Source organism: Suricata suricatta, chromosome 11 (genome assembly GCF_006229205.1).
Source record: "Suricata suricatta isolate VVHF042 chromosome 11, meerkat_22Aug2017_6uvM2_HiC, whole genome shotgun sequence".
In the NCBI taxonomy this organism is placed as follows: domain Eukaryota; kingdom Metazoa; phylum Chordata; class Mammalia; order Carnivora; family Herpestidae; genus Suricata; species Suricata suricatta.
In genome coordinates, this window is record NC_043710.1 from 80,158,334 (window position 1) to 80,174,331 (window position 15,998).

At 50.9% G+C, this 15,998-nt stretch overlaps 1 protein-coding gene across 3 annotated transcripts in view; it reads left to right on the forward strand.

Moving 5' to 3' along the window:
- Window positions 1-6: 6 nt before the first annotated feature.
- B3GAT1 (beta-1,3-glucuronyltransferase 1) overlaps window positions 7-15,998 on the forward strand; it is a 30,542-nt gene continuing 14,550 nt past the window's right edge. The window contains exon 1 of one of the 3 annotated variants that reach the window (XM_029956872.1): window positions 7-198. The gene's annotated coding sequence lies outside the window, so the exon portion shown is untranslated. The remainder of the gene's footprint in view (window positions 199-15,998) is intronic. The other 2 variants (XM_029956868.1, XM_029956871.1) reach the window with 2 other exon arrangements.

The window sequence follows — 15,998 nt, forward strand, 5'->3', positions numbered from 1 at the left end:
GAAGCCGGGCCGGGGCGGCGGGCGGGCGCGCGGACCCCGCGGCTATGAAGTGGCCCCCGGGGGCCCGGAGCCCGAGAGTCCCCGGGGAGGGAGGTGCTCGCGGCCCAGGGCAGCAGCCGAGGGGCACCGGGGCTGGCGCGTAGGGGGCCGCTGCCCGCCATGGACCGCGCCGGGGACGATCCGGACTCGCCACCTCAGGTCAGTGCCCCCGCACCCCCCAAGAGCAGCCGCAGCGCACAGAGCCCCTTTATGCGTCCCCATCAGTATCCACGCCATGTCCTCCCGGGTGCAAGTGTGTGTCTGTGTATTGTGTGTGTGTGTGCGCGCGCGCGCAGCGGGGGCAGCTGGAAAGCGGCCGGGAACCGGGCTGGGGCTGTGAGACACTGCTGCCGAGGGGGCTGCGAACAAAACCCGGGCGATGCCTGCCCTCCTCCGGTCGGCCTTAAGGGGAGAGTTGGTTCTCGGTAACTGGCCCAGGCTTTTAGCTTTGGGTCCCTTTTCACCTCAGCAGGTGGTTCCTGGTGCCCCGAGGAGTCAGGGGCCAGCACACCTGCCGCACCCCCTGTTCCCCAGAGCCATCCCCAGTCGCCCTGAGACTGCAGGCAGTGGCAAGTTAACTGTCTTCAGGGGACCCAGGCTCTGCAACTCTGCTGGGGAGATTGAGAGGTTGTGAGGTGCCAAGGATGACAAAGGGTCCTTGGGACCCTCAGCATAGCCAGGAGGAAGGAGGCATGACTAGGTTCACTACCCACCCCCCTGCACCTGGGCTTAGGCCTGAGGTCCTGATCCCTTTAAAGTCAGAGCATACAACTTCTGAAAAGGAGACTGAGAGGTGAGGCAGGAAAGAATGGAGGAAGCCACAGGATCTAACAGTGCCAGGGAAAGGAGGTGACAGCCTGGTACCAACCAGCTAAGGTCAAGGGACACCCCCTTCTCTCCAACACTATGAATATATAAACAAACAGTCCTGACTAGCCTCCCCTTCCCCTGCCTCCACCCAGCCAGGCCTAGTGTCAGCCATGCACTATTTAGATGAATTCTCGTAGAAGCTGAAGCTAAGGGATTCCAGGGATTTCCAATCCACAGGACTCCGAAGGGGACCTCTGCTGACAGTTGCTAGCCCTATAATGGTGGGGCAGCTCTACTTGTATGGGTACCAGTCTGGATGGAGGACCCGTTGGGACCTGGTTGAGTTCTCTGGCATGCCCTGAAAAAGGATCAGGTGTGTGTCCTAGTATATAGCACTGGGAAGTGATTATGTGTTTATGTGAAAATGTGAGGTGCATAGCTTCTAAAGTTACTGGGGTTATGGTGGCAAGTAACTTCATAGGACTGACACTGTAGGGTTTTCTAATATTTGTCTTCTGTGCCTCATGTCTCCGTATCTCTGTTAATAGCTACCACAGAGATTGAGACATTTTCTCCCAGAACGTGCTTAACTGGTGACCGTTATTGCCCTTACTAGACCAAACAACAAGGCCCTCCTTCCTTCATATGGAATGAAGACCTTTCCCGTGAGACCCTCAAAGGCACTGTCCACTCTGCCAAGTCCATCCCAAGCACCCCCAATGGTTTTGGAGTTGTATGCCATTTCCCTCTGCCCCTTTAGGTGGGAGCAAGATGACTTGCCAGGATTAATGGAAGAGGGGGGATTAATGAATGTGTGCCCCATTCAGCACACGAGCCAAGTGGCTTATTGTGCCCATTTCTCTGCCTGATCCTAGATGCTTGGAAATTACTCTATTTTTAGGCATGTTAGAAGCTCACATGTGCTGGATTGAATATGTGCACATAGGTTTCTGGATGAGCAGGCACTAACTGAAGGTCTGCCTGAAGCATGGGGAGGGTAAATCACTGAGGTGGGACAGCTCCAATGACAGGATTGGAGCCTGCAGCAGAGACCAGGAGCTCTAGAGAAAGATGCCATGGGGGGCTAGGCCAGTCTGCTGCCTCAGGCCTCTGGATAAACCTGGATTTTCCCACAATAGTTTTTGAGGAATGAGGGAAACAAGTCGGCTTTACTTCTTATTGTGAAACATAGGGTGAGGAGACAGCAGGAGCTTTACAAGTGTGTCAGAAATGCAGGAGGGTGAGTTGACTGGAAGTCAGGCTTAAGGATAGGGGGACATGTTGGTTCAGTTTGGCTAGAAAAGAGAAACAAATGTCTGAGAGCTCCTGTCTGCTGACACTGGAAGAGAAGCAAAGGCAGGGCTCAGGAAGAGAAGGAATCTGAGTCTGAGGCAAGCAGAGGAGCCAGCCTGAGACAACAGACAAAGACACAGAAGCACGCTCACAGAACAACAGGGCGAGGGGCCCAGAGTGAAAGGTCTGGTCTGCCCAGTGGTACAGTTGGGGTTACTCTAGCACCCTCCCAAGCTCCAAGGTATCAGCACTCATCTGCCTGGGCAGGGGGCTCCTCAGGGGACCAGATGGATGATCTCCTGCGGAGCGCTCTTTCTGTGGCTCTGCTGAATGCAGGGGTGGTTCAGAGGGAGGCCCAACGGCAGAAAGGGGACTGGCTATTGGATCAGGAGTCTTCCAGAAGACCTTCGTGCCCAGGCCCGTCGACCAGTGCTGAGGGTTTCTCCCATCTTCTGCCTCACCACCTCTCCTGGTCTTGGGATGCAGTACGGTAGGGAAGAGTGTAGACTCTGGGGAGAAGGAGAAAGAAAAACCTCTTTCATGACCCCCAAGGCTGGCAGACAAGACCTTTGGAGACCCTGCTGAGAAGCACTGGGGGGAATAGAAGTAGTACAATGCAGAACACAGCCTCTCAGCCAGGCCCAGGAGGCCCAGCTCTGTTCCCTCCATGATTAGTTGAGTGGACATTGGGAAAAACTGAGCCCTCTAAGCCCTGGTTTACTAAAGACCTGTAAATTGAGGAAGCCTCATCTCACCAGGCTGGGTTTTTTTTAATGTTTTTTATTTATTTTTGAGAGACAGAGCAAGCAGGGAAGGGTCAGAGAGAGAGGGAGACACAGAATCTGAAGCAGGCTGTAGGCTCTGAGCTAGCTGTCAGCACAGAGCCCAACGTGGGGCTCGAACCCATGAACCATGAGATCATGACCTGAGCCGAAGCCAGATGCTTAGCCGACTGAGCCACCCAGGCACCCCTCACCAGGCTGTTTTTAAATGAAGTGCTAGATGGATATTAATTTATGTACTTATTCTATATAACATCCCCCACATTCTTCCAGAATCTGGAGGACTATAGAATTTGGAGTAGCAATTCTCTGGCCAATCCTGAAACCAATCACATTGGGATGGTTGCAGTCTCTCCATCTCCCATGTCATTCTACCTCATCGGTTTTGCCACACCTCCAGACTCTGGGCCTTCCCCGGCCCACCTGGAGCACGCCTCTGTTGCAGTGACATTCTAGGTGTCTCCTTGGAACAACAACATCAACAATGTTTCGATGTCTCATTAGTGGTCAGTGTAATTGTTCCAATTTGTCAGCCAATGCTTGCCTAAAACAATTTGTGCAACTTACAAGAACTCCGGCTCCATGACCTCCTATTACCCATGCTGAAAGATGGCAAAATGGACAGAGATCACTCAAAATTCTGTTCACTTCTGCACATATTGACACACACGTTGACTGAGCACCTACTGTGTTCCAGGCTCTGGGCCAGTACTGAGAACATAAGGCATCAAATAATCCAAAATCAGAATTTTTTATTTAGCTTTTGGAAGGGTTACGTGGGTTGCCTTTTTTTTTTTTTTTTTTTTTTGCAGCTACAGCAAATTTACTTTTCTAATGAGGTTCAGCTCCAGCCAATATTAAAATGAGTCTGTGCTCCCTGTGCGCACCAGCTGACAGCAGGGCAGGCAGCCTCCCAGCCAAGTGCCTGGCAGGGATTAGGGCTTTGCCACCGATAAGCCCAAAAGTGGAGAGTCTCAGTCTGGATCACCAAGAGTTGACTGGATTTAAGGATAAACGTTGCGCACGGGGCTGTGGGTCTCACAGCTAAGTATTAGAGCCATGGGTAGGGCTTCTTTCTTCTTATATGTGGGAAATGTGAGCTCTTATTATCTCTTTATGAAGGGAAGTAGCATGGAGGGAGCAGAGACAAGAAAGCAATATTGGGTATTAGGAGTGGAACTAGGACCTGAGGTTGAGGACCTGGCTCTGCCGGTCCTCCCTGACTGGCTGTGTGTGGCTGGCCTGGTGCCTTCTCCTCCCTCCTTCACTTCTCTCCAGCTTGCTTCCTTCCTTATGAGGCAGGTGGGCAACCTAGCCTCTGAGGCCATGGATCTCTTTAGGCTCAAAACTCTGGACTATTCATTTGACCGTCATTCAGAAACCTGCATAGCCCAACACTGGATGTAGGGTAGGCTACTTTCCCTCCCATGGTGGCCAGTTCCTCATTCACAGAAGCCACATTTCAAGAGCTCAGTAGCCACATGGGGCTAGTGGCTACCATACTGGACAGCATAATTACAGACCATTCCCAGCATTACAAAGTTCTACTGAAAGTGCCATCCTAGACTTGACATAAATGGTTTAGTGAGGTGGCATGGACTCTAGAACCTGACTAGCTAAATTCAAACATGGCTCTGCTACTTAATAACTGTGTTGCCTTGGGATATTACTTAACATCTCTGTGCCTCAGATTTCTCATTTCTAAAATGGGGATAATACTAGAATGTTTATGAGGACAAAACAAGTCATTACATTAATCATGGTCATCACCCAGAACATGCACTAGTAAGTGCTTTGCCTAGCAATTTCTATTATTCATTTATTTAATAATTCATTTAATAAACGCTGAACAGAGTACTGTATGCCTGGCATGATGCCAGGTGCTGGGTCTCTCAGTTATCAGCCTGTGACCTTGCTTCTTGAGCTTCAGTCTCCTCACCTGTGATAGGAATGTGGCCCGATAATAGCCCCTGCACCATGCCCCAGGTGAGATCCAATGAGATGAAGAATATGTCCTCCTTTGTCTGTGACACCTACAGATAAACAGGAGCTGGCATTTTTGGAAGTGGATGCACCTGAAATTTTCTTTTTATTGGAACCACTCTCACCAAAAAGCATTTCCTAAGCCCCCAGAAGTTCAAAATAAAAGGAGCAAATGAGTTCCCAGCCGCTTTCAGCATCTTGCTGAGTGGGGATGGAGCAGGAGACTTGAGGGGCTCTTGCCTGGGCTCACCCTGGTCCTGAGGGAAAGAAAGCTAGGAGGCCAGTGTCCTGAGCTCAGCAGAGGGAAGCGGCCAGGAGGGAGAAAGGCCCTTGGCCTGACAGGATGTGGCAATCACCTGGCTGACCCAGGGACTAGTCACAGCTGCATCAGCGGCTCACTGTGTAACAGAATCTCATGTAGCCTCATCTTTCTGCTCTAAAATATGAGGAGTGTGAGACATATGAATATTGCCCCACCTGAATTATGCCAGTTACCTTGGTAAAGGATATGGGTCTGAGAAGCAAGAATTTGCCATCCATAGCCACAGAGTATCAGATGAACATTAAAAACTATCAAGCCTGCAGGGCTTTGCCCAGAATTTGGATCCTGTGATTCTGGGTTGCTTCTTTCTTTTTGTAGATAAGGAAACTGATGCCCAGAGAGGTTCCAGGCTGATCTCAGGTCACACAGCACTGTAGTGTCTTATCCTAGATCATGACCTAAGTCTCCCAGCTCCCTGTTTCTCCCTGTCTGTCAGCTGCCTATCCTTTTGTCAATACAGAGATGCACAACAGGGCAGCAGGAACAGCCTCACTCAGGCTGGGGCTAAGGGGCCAACGCTTGCGACCCCAGGGCCCCTTTCACACAGGCTGGGACAGGTCTTCTCTCTCCTCTAACAAATGGCCCAGGAGGACCAACCAAGCTATTTCTGACAGACCCCAGGGAAGGTCAGATCTTTCAGACCACAGACAACACATTAAAAATACATACAAAACTTTAATTAAATCAGTGAATCATTAGCCTGGTATTATATGTCTATGCGCACCCTGATCAAAGGAATAAGGTCAGCCTGGAAATTATCAGGCTGAGTAAGCCACCAGAGGTCCTCAATAGCTTGAGACTGAGGTTGTCTTAGCCCAGACCTAAAGCCCTCTGGGTCCCCAGTGGCTGATTGAGGGTTTCCTAGGAGATGTCTTCTGAAGACTGAGGAAATCTAGGCAATCTCCTCAGCCCACCTCCCTCATCACCAGCATCCTGATGCTCTTGGAGGTAGGTAAGTGCAGACTCCCAGAGGTGTTAGCACCCTGTCCCCTTGGAGACACAATTAATGGAATAGTGCATCCAGGGTGAATAGGCCACATGACGGACTTCAAGGAGGTGCCTCTTCCCTTTAGCCATCCTGGGCGTATATTTCTTTCCCCCACTCAGTACCCTGTGCTTTTTTCTCTGCCTTCTCTTAATGTGGGGAGCACAGACCAGGAAAGACAACCCCTTGTTCCAAAGGAGTGACTGCCTGGCACTCATACCAGGCTCCAGGAGCCTCATTCCTGGACAGCAGGTTGTCCATGCCGTCGGCCTGCTTAGTTTGACATACAGCCTCTGGGCATGTTATTTTCTTTTTCCGCCAGAGTTTCTGAATTTAAGCTGAAGTATTAGTAGCCTAACTCATCACTTGTCGATACTAACTACTTCTCCCACTCATAAATCTTTCTCATCTGGAAACAGATGTCCCAGCTGCTGTCTCTGTCCCTTCCCAAGTCCCATGATTGGGTGACAGAGCAGGCTGCCGTGTGTGTGCACGTATGAGGATGTATGTGTGCATGCATGTGTGAGCATGTGTGTGCATTCATGTGTGTCTGTGTATGTGTGCACACACTCTTCCACCACATCTTTCTCATTCTGGAAACTCCTGGGGGTGCCCTGTGTATGTTTCCACACAGCAGCTCTCCCTAGTGACAGCCAGCAGAAAGGTATACCCAGCACCCCCTTTTGGACCCACACACAGGTGCCCACTCCAGCCCTGCTGCCAGGAAAGCCCTCTGCCCCACCATCCCCTCACCCTGCCTAGTGTGCAGGCCCTAAGGGATGTGTCATTGTTGACAGATCTAACCAGACCTTCTGGAGGAAGTAAACACATGCGTGCGCATACACACACACACACCTCATAAAATGTACCGTCTTAACCATTTCTGAGTGTTCAGTGTTATTAAGCATATTCTTATTGTCATGCAACCATCTATCTCCAAAACTTTTATCTTGCAAATTGGAAGCTATATTCATTAAACAACAGCTCTCCATTTCTCCTTCTCAGCCCCAGGTAACCACTGCTCTACCTTCTGTTTCTGAGTTCGACTACTCTAGATACCTCATGTAAGTGGTATCGTACAGTATTTGTCCTTCTGTGCCTGGCATCTTTCACTTAGCGTAATGTCCTCAAGGTTCATTTATATTGCAGCATGGGTCAGGATTTCCTTCCTTTCTCAGCTGAATAATATTCCATTGTATATGTCTACTGCATTTTATTTATCCATCCAGTTGACAGGTTCTTTGATGCCAGATCATGGAGCAAAAAGTACTCAGTAATGGTGATTCTCCCAACTTGACCTTCTCATTCAGAGGGCATCTCAGTATAAGGGTACGACAGAGACCTTCTATGCTCTGAGTTAACCCACATGTCAGGCAGCATAGGAACACAGAGAAGAAGGAACCCCATTTTATTTGAATAGAATGGTGTCATTTTTGAATCTCTGGTTGCTCCCTCACTGCCCAGTGATGAGTGAGCATCATCAGTGTGCATTCCTGTGTGGCATTCCCCAGGAGAAGTGCACTTGGCCTAGTCCTTGAAGGTCAAGCAGGAGCTCAGCACATTGAGGAACAGTGAGGAGAAAAACATTCTAGGCAGAGGTACCTGCTGGTGAAGGGATGCTAACATCCTGTCCCAAACCCCTCCCTCCATGCCACCTTCTCAGAACCCTGAGAGAGAGAAATCTGCCCTGTACTACCAGAGCTCTTCCCTAGGAGCGGGAGCCCTTGGTCACCCCAGAGAGCTCCTACGTGTGTGGCAAGCCTACCTTAGCACATGCCTTTGCACTGTTAAGGCTCCATCTTTATGATCCATAGCCACCCTGCTGCTTGCCGTATAATACACAGCCTGTAAAACGTATAGATAGTGTCAGCATAATCTACTGTCTGGGGAACTGAGATTTAAGGATCCTCCATTCATCACATTCACGCCTGCCTGCTCACCCGGGGAGCACACACTGCCCACTCTGGACTCCCAGGCCTCTGAGGCTGGGCTCCCCATACCCACCCACCTTTAACACATTCCCTTAACTATTCCTCATCCAGGCAATAGGGTTAGCTCTGAGTTAGGATCTAAGGGATAAGGTAGAAGTAACAGAGGAAATTAGGCAGCCTCTGAGGTGGAAGATGAAGCTTTCCAGGCACACAGCCTGCTTCCAGGGGAGAAAAGCCAGGGAATGAGGGGGACCAGGGGTCCACGGCACTAGATCCCTGCTGATGGCCAACTGTCAGCCCCAAGGCTGCAAGAGTCTCCACGCTCTGAGAGCTCTGGAGACAGAAGAAAAGAGGGGGCACCTGACCTTGCAACATACCCAGTCCTTCCCTGAGTGTGTGTCAGGGGGTTGGGCAGAAACATAGGACTCATGTTGGGGGGCAGCACCAGGAGGAGTCCCAACCCCAGGGCAGGCCCTGGCCATCTACCCATAGAACAGCCTTTCAGTTCTGAGCTCAGCTTCCAAATCTGTAAAAGACAAGCAAGGAAAGCAGTGCCTTCCCAAGGGACCTGTGTAGAGAGGCAGCCTGGGCAACTGTATGTTAAAGAGCTCTGTAACCTAAAAACTGCTTGGAGGTCAGCACAGGGCAAGAGGAGCCAGGGCCAGAGTGCCAGGTTTCCAGGGCATGGCCTACCCCTGTGTGGCAAGTCTGCCTTCTCCAGGCAACTGCATACATGCACCTCTGTTTATCACACTGCTGCGTTCCACTGTTTATTGTCTTTATTATGGAGTCCAGTCTCAGTACAGCCTCATCCTTGGAGGGAGGAATCTGCTAGAAAAGTTGCCCTAGAGGCCAGTCAGTGCTGACCTCTCTTCCCCTTCTTTTTCAGGCTGTTGGATTCAGCTGAATCTTAAGGCAAGGTGGTGGTGGGGGTGGTTATAATTACTATTTTACTTTACATTATCTAACATTTTTAGTGCTAATTGTATACAAGCCCCATGCTAGATGTTTTCCATAGGTTCCCTCATTTGATCCCTAAAATAGCCCATTAAGAGTTACAGATAAGCAAACTGAGTCACAGGGGTATTGGTGCAACTTTTGCTTTATGTCAGGTACTAGACCCTGTGGTGGGATCCAGAGGTACTTAAGTAAGACCTGGTGCCCCCAGGGGAACCCATGGCCTAGGAGCTGAAGACAAACATGAAAACCAACAAATGCACAGAATGTTACAGGGCTAGACCTTCACTGCATGGACACTGAGTGCTCAGGCCCGGGGAAGAGCATGGCTGGGGGAGGCTTTGAAGAAGGAAGAGCAGGCTGAGGACATAGAGCTCAAGATGGTCTTATCTAGTCAACATGCTCACCCAGAACTGCATAGACATCAGCTCCAAGGGAAACTGAGTCAGAGAGTGGCCTGGACAACATGAGGGTGGGAAAGACGATACTATGGGAACAGACTAGCTTTGGCTGCTTACACACTCCCTGGAAGGTGTCTGAATGCAGCATCACCCACAGTCTCCGCATGGCTATCCCAGTCTGCCCTCACCATCGACCCTCAGGTTACCTGGCTTGCTTGGTTCCAGTCCCTGGGCCCTGGTCACATGCCCTGCCTACTGGTCTGCAGAGGTCTAATGGGGACCAAGTCAGTCACCATGACCTGCACCCAGCTCCATACTGTGGACCCTCATTGCAACCAGTGCTTGACACTCACTGAGCCCAGCATTGGGCTTGTCTCATCCTCCCTGGGCCTCCTCTGTAATTGAGGGCCAATGAGATGAGGGCTGTACCCTCCCAGATCCCAAAGCCCAGGATGCTAGGGTACCATGGTCTTTCTGGGTTCTATACTGTTCTCTAACCTCAGCCTCAACAGGGAGCATGCCACCCCCACTGCTGCTGCTAGGCTGGCAGAAATGGAGGGTCATACCTGCATGGCTCTTGACTCCACTCTTCTACTAGCAACTGATGATTTGCTTGTCTTGTCCTACTGTTCACCTTGTATTGGAATCTGCTGAACTCTCCACTCCTGTTCCCCTCACCCCCACTCAGGTGCCTGTTTGGCCTAACCCGTTGTGTATGTGCCAGTTGGCCCCACCATGTGTCCTGAGCTTCTCTGCTCCTCTCACAGAACACTAAGTATTGTAGCAAGCTGGGCAGGAAAGGCTCACAAGCATTTTTCTGTAACCATAGATGGGATCCAAATCAGGATGATTTCTTGGTGCGGCCTCAGCCTGTGCCAGGGTGATACACATTGCCAATTTTGCACCCCTGTCTCCAAGAGGGTGAGGTGAGGCCAGAGCAGGCAGAGGATATAGCGAGGTGTCCTAGCAACAGTGAGTGAGAACTCCAGTGCTCCCAGAGCCCATGATGCAGAGGACAGAGGTGCTGTTCTGGATCTGCTCACAGCACAAACCAAGTATGTTGATTTGTGCTTCATGCCCCCTTCTTGCAGGAGCAAAGATCTGATTCTGGGAGTTGGCATAAGGGAGAAGGACTGGGTCCACTCATTCGCATAGCTGGGCACCATATACTGAGTGGCTGTGGGTTCCAGTTAAGGATACCACTGCCCACTATGCCCAGAACAGTCCCTGACCACGTCTATTGCTGATGCATTGACTCTTGTTGTTTTATCACCTCAGCACAGTCTGAAGGCCCCTGTTTTGGATAATAAAACACATGGTCATACCCACTCTGATGAAAGGATCAAGAGAGGTGACTTAAGCACAGATGTCTGTATGGGCACGCAGGCCAGGAGGAGGAGGCTTATTTTCTACTGAGTCCAGTGCAGAGGTGGGAACATGCCCCTGGGAAGCAGCCAGCAGAGAGCTTGGAACAAAAGAGGTGTGAAGACTCCATTGCCAGGAACCCTGCGAGGGTCACTGCCACCCAGGGAACAAGTCTCAGAGAGATGTGAGGCTGAGCCACTATCTGACTGGACCCAGGATGCCTAGACACTCAACGCGCTATGCCTCAGTTTCTTCATCTGTAAAACATCAGTAAAACTTTGGAATTACAAGGGTTTATTGAGTAAATGAGATGAAATCATTTAGAAAGTTCAGATCACTATTGAGTATGAGTCATGTTATCAGTAGTTTTAGGGGAGGCTGCCCCCTACCCACAGCACCACAGAGAAGGTAAATTGGCCTGTCCACATCTATTTTCTAGGATCTGAGACCATTCGATGCCAAGGGCACATGAGGTAATCCTTCATTTGAACAGAGACCCAATCATGGGATTCTCCAGCAGGGCTCAGAAGCAATAACCAAACTCAGCCAAGGGTGTGTGTACATGTGCCCATGAACACATATACATTCATTCAGATGGTGTGCTGGCAATGAGCACAGATCTGCATTCACATGTGTGTGAAGTAAGCTGCTGCCCTGTTAAATCACTCTGAAGGGGTGCTCTGTAGTTAGCTGGCACAGCTTTGATGACTAGTCAGAATGGAAGACTCAGTCCGGCCATTCTCCTGAGTGAAATTACAGATTCAGGAGAATGGGGAGCAGGGTGCCTCAGTCACCTTTACCAGGCTGACATCTTCCCCAATCAGCTTACAGAGGGTGGTAAGAGGTGAGAGGCCACAAACACCAAACTGAGACTGTTACAGGGTAAGGAACTGTGGCAGCCAGCAGGCTCAGGTACAGATGCACCATGCTGCGTGATGGCAGAGGTCTGGCAAAGAGGGACAACAGGGGTTAGAGACCAAAGGGAAGAAACAAGGCAGCAAGTGGAAGGAAATAAGGGGCATGCTAGCTTGTAAGAGCCTGGCCTCGCTTGCTCTTTTGGCATCTTGACTCTAAATTGAGACCTCTTCTCATGGGGCTAGCCCAGACACTGGCCCCAGGTGGGAATGGGCAGTTACCACCTGAATGAACCAAGCAGGTCTTCTAGCTACCAGAACTTCCCCAAGCAGTGCAAGGAGAGAAGAAGGTTCTGGGTGGTAGAGGTCAGAGACTGCTGTGGACAGAAGGTGGCTAGGAAACAGAAGAGGGTGCAGCTAGAGGAGTAGGCTGGGCCACATGGCAAAGAGCCTTGAATGCGAAGCTAAGTAAGTTGCAGTCAGCAGGAGATACAAAAGGTTTTGAGTGTGAGCAAGTCAGTAGGGGTTAGGGGTCAGGCAGTGGGCTGGAATCTGAAGAAAGATCACAATGGGTGACTGTTGGAGCAAAGATATGACCGGAACTTGTATTAGAGAGATGCACCCCAAGGTCTAGGGGCAGGTCAGGCCAAAGGAGCTGAGGCCCAGCTTATGTGAAGAGGGGGAGGGATCCAGGGCATTCCTTGGATTTTCATTTTGGCTGAAGATGGATGACAAAGAGAAGGAAGAGATGGGGAGCTGCTCTAGGAAGAAAGATGATAGTTGACTCTTAGTCATGTTGTATTTATTTATTTATTTTTATTTTTTATATAGTTTATTGTCAAATTCATGTCCATATAACACCCAGTGCTCTGCCCTACAAGTGCCCTCTCCATGACCATCACCTCCCTTCCCCTTTCCCTTCTCCCCCATATTTAAAGTCACAGTGGAACATGCCGGACAATAAAAGAGGCATAACAGCTCCACACTGGAGATGGGAAAACTGAGGCTAAGCAAAATCAAAGGTAGTTATCAGTGTCCTCACACTGTATAAGGCCAATGTTAGCCCTTAAGGGAAGGAGATGTCCCTTCTGACTATCCCAGTCACCCTTCCTCACTGCTCCCTCCTTCAAGGGTGATACGGGGCTTTCAGGATGTGTGGCTCCCACCCTGCCGTCCAGCAGCCAGAAGTTCAGCTAAAGGGAGTTGGAGAAAAGCAAGGCCAAGCAGAAACATCTCAGACCCCTCCTGGCCTGCAAGTTTGGCAGTTGCATTACCTGCTTTTATTGGCACCAATCATGTGTCAGATAGTTTAAACTTATTTTGCCTAATTAACCTAACAACCCTAGCAAGGGAAGCACTATTTTTATTCCCATTTTACAGATGGAAAACCAAGGCCCAGAGATGTTACCTTGCTCAAGTCACACAGCAGAGGAAAAAAGCCTCTAGTATTGTGCCCAGGGTTGTTGGGCTCCAGGGCACAGGCTCTCCACTACTTGACTGTCTGTCTGTGTGCCACTTTTCTGGGCAGAGGAGAGCAAAGAAAGATGGGAAGGAGGCAAAAGAAGGCTCTGACTATAGTTAGAACCTGCTGTTACCCTCAGGAGCTATAGGGGGCAACAGGAGCTAAGGGTCCAGGGTGGAGACCAGGCCTTCTTGTTTTGGTGAACAGACTCGAAGGTGTCCTTCCCCCACCACGTCTCTTGACTGCTGCTGTTTGTCCTTTGTGTAACTTCCTCCCCTTTGGTCTGGATGGCACCTATGACCAGCCTCTAACCAGTAGGACATGGCAGAAGTGATGGGCTGTCACTCCCATGATATTGTTATGTAGGACCGTGTCTCATGGGCGGATTTGCTCTAGATCCCCCCTTGCTGGCCTGATGGAGTAAGGAGCTTTTTTGTAGAAACCTATGTGGCAAGGAACTTTGAGCAGCGTCTAAGCGCTGAGGGCAGCGCCTCTGCAGACAACAGCCAGCAGGAAGAGTGGCCCTCAGTCCTATGCCCAAAAGGCAGAGGACTCTGCTAATAGCCTGAGCCTGGAAGCAGGTTCCTCCCAGTGAGCCCCCCAAGAAGAGCCCAGTGCAGCCAGTACATTGCAACCTTGTGAGCCCCTGAGGCATTCCTGTGCTCCTGAGCTGCAGAAACTGAAGAGTGTAGACGTGTGTCATTTTAAGCAGCTAAGTGTGTGATGACTTGTTAGGCAACAGTAGGCCTTCCCTTCAAAAAGCTGGCATGCCTGCCAGAGCAGGCCTGGGGCAAGGATGGAAAGATGGCAAGGAAGGGAGGGCAAAGGAGGTGAGGGCACTTTGAAGGCCCAGAGCCCTCCCTGGGCCCCAAAGCCCCATCCAAATGCAGAATGCTGTGGTGGAAGCTGGGCCACAGGGCTCTTTGGACTGCTCCCCAGTCCCACAACCTCCAGAGCTAGGTGTGACCCTCACTGCTTCCCCCAGCATGCAGATAAGGGTTTTGTGGCCATATGTTGCAATTTGCCTGACTGGGATTTCCCATTGTCCTGCCAGTGATCAACACAAGCCTGCTGAATGCTTTGCCCACTCAGCCCTCCACACTCAGCCCTCAGAACTTGCTGCCTGCTAGCTCTTCATGGGGGTGCCTATGGGCCTGGCTGGCCACTGCCCAGCCCTCCCCAACCCTCCATCAGGCCTGTGTCCTCCAAATAGCTGTCTCCCTGGCCACTGTGCCCTCCCTGCTGCCTCCGCTGTTCAAGGACCAAGCTGGGGTCATCCGTGTGCTTGGGCCCCAGCTTAGGCAGGCCCCCACTGAGAGTGGCAACTGATGTCCCCACAAAACGAAGCATTTGATTTTTTTCTCTAAGGGCCTCCTGCCTGGAGGCTCTGGGATGAGTGGATGCCTCTCTGCCTGAAGCCCACAAGCTACATGATTCAGGGAACTTCAGTGAAACCAGCTGGGGCCAATCTCTCGTTCTGTTTAAATTCCTGCAGTGAACCAGAATGGACTTTGCCTTGCAGAATACCACACAAAACCAAACCCCAATTTTCATTTCTTACTGATTCATAATCGAAATTGAGTCCAAAGTCTGTTTTAGAAAAACCAAAAAGAGAAACAAAGGAGCTACCTAAAACAAACAAACCATGAGTTGCATTTTCTGACACTGTTGGGCTGGAAGAAAACCAAAGCATAAAAGTACGCTTTATGCCAAGCCTGAACTGAACTAATACTTCCTTCTACCCAAGCCCTTGGCTTGGTTTTCCTAGCTAGCAAGGAGCAAGATGGTGCAAGATCTAGAATCTGTGCCACTCTCTCAGAAGTATCCAGGAGTGAGAGCCGCAGTGGCCAGGCCCTGAGGCAGGACGCAGACCTTCCCAGAGCCTGGGCCTTCCTCTCCTCAGTGTCACACCATGAAAGCAGGGTGAGGGAGGTCCTTCCTGGGGCACTGGGCCTGAACAGCAGGAGGGAAGGCCAAGACTGGGCCCCCACAAGGTCGGGAAGCTATGTCCCTGGCGCAGAAGTGCCAAATGGATAAGCCAGGAGGCAAGCACCAGGCCTGCAGGAAGGGAGGCGGCATGGGCTTGGGGGACACACTGATTCAGAGTCCAAAGGCTTGAGTGTGAGCTCGGCCAGAGGCTAACTCTAGCTGGGAACTTCGGCCAATCACATAGCTCATCTAAGCCTCAGTTCCCTCATATGTAAAGTGAGGATATAGTTTTCCTGCCTGCCTCATAGGGCTGTTGTGAAGATCAAAGGAAAATAAATCCTGTTGGCCCAGCATAGGGCTGTTACCGGGAGGGTTTGCAGTTCCAACCAGGTGTCCCACATACCTTCACTTCTGAGTGGAATGAGTGGCAGAAACCCCTCCTCTCCCTCCAAGTTCTGGGGGCAAGGGAGGACGAAGAGGAGCAAGAGGCCTGGGCAGAGCCGCTACTGGAACACCCCACCATGAGTGTCCTGGGGGGTGATGGGTGGAGAGAGACCAGTGCCTCTGTCCTGTTCCCCAGCAGGAGCTGGTGGCTGGAAGCCAGGGCCAGGTTGGGGGATGGAGTATGAGGGTGGCCAGGGGTGGCAGAAGACTGGGGCTGGGTTAATGAAGTATGGATTGACTGGTCCAGGCACTGATTAGCTCTGGCATTGGGCTTTTCCTGAGCAGTGGCAGCAGAATCAATACTAATCCCTTGATCCCATTAGGGGCTCCTGCGGGTCTCTGGGACAAAGTCTGTGCCTCTCTGAGAGAGGCACTGTCTGGTGCTAGAAGGTAAAGCTGGAGCCTTGACCAGCATCCTTCCCACTATATTCTTTTAAAACT